Source organism: Manis javanica, chromosome 6 (assembly GCF_040802235.1).
Source record: "Manis javanica isolate MJ-LG chromosome 6, MJ_LKY, whole genome shotgun sequence".
NCBI classification, from domain to species: domain Eukaryota; kingdom Metazoa; phylum Chordata; class Mammalia; order Pholidota; family Manidae; genus Manis; species Manis javanica.
The window spans coordinates 89243708-89249707 of NC_133161.1; the positions used below are offsets into that span (position 1 = coordinate 89243708).

Genomic DNA, 6000 nt, shown 5'->3' on the forward strand with positions numbered 1-6000 from the left:
GTGGATGGAAAGGGTTTGAGTAGTGAGGAGTGAGGAGGAGGGTGTCACAGGGAGGAGAAGCAGCCTGAGAAAAGGCATGGAGGTGGCATGACACATGTTGCACAGGCCTGAGGTGTTAACAGGAGCCCAGGCTGGCTGGGACCCTCGCAGGGGAGGAGGAGCAGCAGACAGCCGGCTGTGGAGCCCCTGCCAATTGTTTTCTGATAACATTTCTGAAGTGAACGTGTTGATTGAGGTTCCTGGTGTACAAGACACACAACAACGTATACTGCTAGAATGCAGCTCTCTAATTAAGTCTATTTTCTTCCAACTTGTGTTTGTTTATTACAGGGAGCTGCGATAACTTGAGGGTGTCATGTCAACCTTGTCTCATGTACCAGCTGAACCCAGTGACACCAGCATCTTGGATTCTGACAGATGGGGTGTTACTACTGACCCACCTGGGCAGTGCCCCAGGGCTGGAACTTGGGGCTCTGAAAGTGCTTCATTTGCAGTGTGGGCTGGCCAGGGAGGCAGCTGGATGCCTCAGGTTGGAACCCCATGCCCGCATCTCTTACACAGTGGTTCCCAAACTTCAGCTTCAGTCTGAGTGGAGGACCTGCCCCCAGAAATTCGGATTCAGTAGGTCTGGGACAGGGATGGGAATTTGCGTTTCTAGCCAGTTCCCAGATGGTACTGGTGCTGCTCTTGGGAGATCACACTTCGAGAATCACAAGGCTACTTCGGAGCCCCATTGCTAACTGATGGAGCTTTTCCTCTTCAGTTCTTTCTGTAAAGGTGTGCCCTGAGGACCTTCAGATTTGGGGAGACAAACGGAGCAAACAACCCAAATATCCATCAACAGAAGAATGGATAAACACCAGGTGGTACATCCATACAATGGAATATTATTCAACTATAAAAAGGAATGGACTTCTGATCCATGGTACCACATGAATGATCCTTGAAAACATTATGCTAATTGAAAGTAACCAGTCACATAAAGCCACATATTGCATAACTCCATGTATATGAAATGTCCAGAATAAGCAAATTCATAGAGACAGAAAGCAAACTGGTGGGTGCCAGGAGGTAGGAGGGAGTGGGGACTGACAGCTTATTGGGTGTTCATTTGGGATGAAAAATTTGTGGATGATGGTTGCACAACATTGTGAATGTACTTTGTACTATTGAATTGTGCCCTTTAAAATGGTTAAAATGGTCAATTTTGTGTTACATGTGTTTTATTACAGTAAAAAAATAAAAATAAAAAGAGTGAATGGAGCACTGTTCTAACACAAATTGTGGGACCAGTTGAAAAGCTTATTGGAAATTACTGGAAATGCATAAGTCCTAACCCGGTGATTAGTGATTCTCAGCCCTTATTTTGTGAAGAATCACCTGGGGAGCTTTTATACCACACCCTTGTCTCAGCTACATCTAAGACCATTTAAATCAAAATCTCTGGAGGTGAGGCATAGGCATAGCAATTTTTTTATTTCACTCCCAGATGATTCTAATGTACAACTAGGACTGAGAACAGTGGCCTTAAATCTCAAGGGCCAGATGGGCTGATGACATGTACCAATGGACTCAAACTTTATCACAGACAATGTACCTTCATCTTATCCCAGGCTGGCTTGCAAGGGGTGTGTAGAGTAGAATCAGGAGGCTGGAATCATTTTGAAAACAGGTTCCATAACCAGCTGGCTGTGTGACCTTGGGCCAACCACATAACCTCTCTGAGGTTTTGTTTTTGCATGTGGAAAGTAGGAGTCTGTTTTCTCTTACAAAAAGAACACATTTCTTGGGGTTTTTGTAAGGCTTACATGAAACTGGCCAGTTTCCCAGTTCTAACAGTGTCATACACTGTTTTGTCATCCTAACATCAGACTGGAAGGAGTCATGTTATCCGGTTGTCTTCTGCTAGACTGGAAAGAAGTGGCTTATTTGTGTGACAGGCCTAGCATTGCAATACTCTTGTTCTGTAAGTTCAATTTTCTCCCTCCACTTGAGGGGTGGGACACATTTAGATTAGGAGTTAGTGATGAGGGCCTCTCAAAGCCATAATATCTAAGTGGAGAGGACTTGCAGGAGAGACTTGAAAGAATATGCAAGAGGTGAGCCTGATAGAAATCCTTTCTGTGCTCATGCTCAGACTTTCTTTTGTGTACCAAGCTTTATAAGGATGTGAATATCTTAGAGTACTGAGATAAAAACAAATAAAATTCACCCGCAAATACCTACCAATAAATGAAACTAGATTTTTTCATGTTTCTGTTTGGTTTTTATTCGTAGGTAATCTATTTTTATTCAACAACATTTATGGCATAGATACAATTTAATATTCTGCTTTTTTCACTCAGTACTTTATCTTCTGTATTTGTCATGTTTCTGTAGTTCATTATTGACATTTCAATAGCTATACAATATTTCACCGAGTAGCCTTACTATAATTTACTTTACTAGTCCTCTATTGTTAAACCTTTTCATTGCTTCCAAATTTTCAATATTTGAAATTGTGCTCAATGAAAATATTTCTGATATAACTTTTAGCTTCCTTTGGCTTATTTACTTAAAATGAAATTCCCGTAAATTACTGGATCAAGGGGTCTGAACATTGTAAGGCTCTTGAATGCACCATCAAATTGCTTTGGTAAAGGATTGTATCAGTTCACATGGCTACTATGGAAGTGGGTATATAACATTTTCAACAATTTACCAGCACTGAATTTCATCATTTGAAAAAGGTTTACAATTTGTACAGCTATAATCTCATTTAATATAAGGTAATAGGTTATTGTGTCTGATTTTTTGGCATGCATAACATCCCTTCCCCATTCCTTTATTTTGTAAAACTGCTGGAGGGCAGTTTACAAACCTTGCACATCGTAGAAAATCAATGATTACTTTTTTTTGAAGTAATGAATAATTCAGGCAATTCCTCTTCTCGATAATTCTTTGGTTTTTTAATAGCGGAGGTTTTTTTTTTTTTTTTAAATAACAGCAACTAAATTACACTTTATTTTACTTTCGTTGGCAAGTCTCAGAGAGCTCTGTTTGCTGGAAAAGCAGAGAAAGATTTTCAGTTGGTGGGAAGCAGACCTCCCCCACACCACATGAAAGCAACTCAAACATCCCTCTTTCCTCCAGCCTCTCTCTCTGCTGCCCTTTCCTGTCCACACCTGGAGACCAGCTCCATGTGAACTAAGACAAAACTGTTTGTAGAGTGCATGGGAGGAAAAGGCGCACCATAGTCCCTTCCTAAGTGATGGAGCTTTGTTCCCACTTTCCCAAGCAGGTCTGTGCATGCCCAGATGACGGGATCTGTGCTGTGGTGCCCGTTGACGGGTCGGTTCTTGGGGATGAAAAGCTGCGCCCACTTTTGAAGAACTATGTATGCTTTTTATGAATTACAATAGAGTCTATATAAATTTCAAAAATGATAGTAAGAATATTAAAGAGGCCAGTTTATCTGGCTACACACAGCCTTTGGTGTTTGTTGGCATTCTCTAGCTCTCTGGGCGTCCTCCTCGGCAGAGTTGGGAAATGCCGCTCTGAGAATACGCCAGTATCTCGATAGGATAACTAAGAGGTGCTTACCCAATTGAAATGACTAGGGAAGTGCTTGTCCTTTTAACTGGTACTTTACTAGCATTTCATACTCAAACCTGCTCCGCCCCTGGCCTAGAAACTCTCCCATAATTTTTGAAGATGGCTGATTTTAAAAGCCCACCCCCTGCGTGTCCACCTTCTCATCAGGGATGGCAACAATTTAATGACATCTCTTAACTGTCTTGCTGCCTGTAAATGACATCTTCTTCCAATTAAAAAGTAACAAAGGTTGCATCTCTCCTCTGTTCTCCTCATTGGCCATAGCATCTTGACATGCCTCTGTCTCCAGTTTTGTCTAAGACCTACCTTACCTCTCAAAATGGAATGTCGTATGTTTCCACTGGGGAGGGATTGTTTGCAGCTATGTTTTCAAAGGCAGTTTATGCTGGTTGTTGGCAGGAAGCTGACATATATGTGTCCCCATGGATCCACATCAACATGAGGAGCCCTTTTATCCTGGCCATGCCTGAGTTGTTGCTGGGATGGGTTAACCCACTCATTTGCACTCCTTCCCTTGATAAGGAAAATATTCGACACAGCCAACAGGGTCAGCAGAAAACTCTCGGCCCCTCCACTGTTTTCCTTACTCCTCTGGGCTCCTCTTTCACCCTGCTTGCTGTGCATGCTGAAATGCCACATATCAAAATAGTGTAAATTACTCCCCTTGCTTGTGCTCAGGGCTCAGACCTTTGGAGATTACTTTCGTCTGAGCCCACCACTGTGAAATAAATCTCCACCCTCCAAGCCCTCCGAGTGCCGCTTGGTTCTTCTGTCATCAATCCAGTCCAGGTTTTCGGTTTTCCATAACACCCTCTCCCCATTTCCTGCGAAGACACTCTGGCTCTTGTGTACTGTAGCTTCACTCTTCACAATTCAACTCAGCCTATACAACGTCATGGAGTCTTAAACTCAAGGAAACAGAGAAGTCATAATCCAGAGTTTTCCAAGCCTGACTTTTCACCAGAGTATCTTATGGACTTTTCTAAAACACATATTCTTGCCCACACTCCTGTTCTGATTCATTAGGATTGTGTGTGGACATGATACTGGCCTTTCGGAAAGGTCTCCTTGTGCTTCTGATGACCAGCCTGGTTTCAGAACCACTAACCTAATCAGGATCCCAGGGCAAGACTCCTTTGAGTATCACCTCTGGCAGGTAGTTAAGCAAACTGCACTGGATTCCTCCAGCTGTGGGGCACTCACTACTTTTCACAAGTGGCCTGGTTGAAACAGCTCTTCCTTATGGTGAATAGAAAGGCATTTCCACCATATAAGTTTCTACCTATTGGACTCAATTATACCTCTGAGAGCAACACAGAAAAAAGTTACTCCTACTTTACCCCCAAAGGGAAAAGGCAGCTAACTACCAGTTCCTTCTTAGGATCTCTCTTCTTTCTGGGTTCTTAGTCCTAGTTGCTCCCCTCTGAATATGGCAGAAGTGAGTTTATTACAAATGTACATATGTGTTTTAGATGATCTCTCATGAGAACTTTAAGGAGGGGGTATCTTTCCAGTGTTAGTGATGACTAAGGGCCAGTGAACTTAAGTGATCTTCCTCAATTTCCATAACTAATGGAAATCTGAACAATCTGTCTGACTCCAGATTCTGCATTCTTAACTAAAATGTTGTGCTCTGGATTTCCCCCTTCTTTGCTTTTAAATAAAAATAAATAGATGCTAAGTGAGTAATAAAGTGTTTAGAAGTGTCCCCCCCACCCACCCAAATTCTACTCTTTAGAGGCAGCCACTGTCAAATTTGCAAATTCCCTCTGATGCATGCCACGGGAAACCAGACATCGTGTTCAGAATGGAGGGGCTCTGCCTTCGTGCTCTGGGCACCATCTGCAAGGCCTGCAGCCCCCACCTGCAGTGAAGACCTGGAGGAATGAGTTGGTCTCTGCTCATTTTGACCATGTGGGCAAGAAAATCCTTAGTCTTTGTGTGTTTTAATAAACTATTGCTGATTTAGGATTCACTCATTTTGTATCCTTGTAAATGGATTCCTCACTCTAAAAAGAAGGACTTTGGTTATTTTCCTTGTGTGTGACCTATCATTCCAACTTATATAGATCCTTTAGCCTTTCAGTTTGATGACCCATTAAGCTATCTAGCTCAATGTCATTCTTATATGTTAATAGCTACAATGTCTCTTTTTGTTCAAACCATTGATAAAAGTTTGTTGAAGAGAGGACAAGGATAGAGTTTTTGAGTAGGAGTATCAATCTATCAATTAATTAATTAATACTCCTACGCTATAGTTATTCAACCAAAGGTGAATACCTAATTGTACTACTCTTCAGTCTTATCTGTAAGCACAAGAGAAATTTGGGGAAATGCCTTTCTGTCCCCAGCATTTTTCTGTTTAAGTAATCTAGTAAGCTTATCCCAAAAGAAAATAGTAAATTT

At 41.9% G+C, this 6000-nt stretch overlaps 1 long non-coding RNA gene across 1 annotated transcript in view; it reads left to right on the forward strand.

Annotated features, from left to right (window-relative positions):
• The window catches only part of LOC118969360 (uncharacterized), a 41947-nt gene extending 37570 nt beyond the window's left edge, over positions 1-4377 (forward strand). The window contains exon 3 of the long non-coding RNA XR_005057300.2: positions 331-4377. This is a non-coding gene — a long non-coding RNA (uncharacterized lncRNA). The remainder of the gene's footprint in view (positions 1-330) is intronic.
• Positions 4378-6000: the final 1623 nt, after the last annotated feature.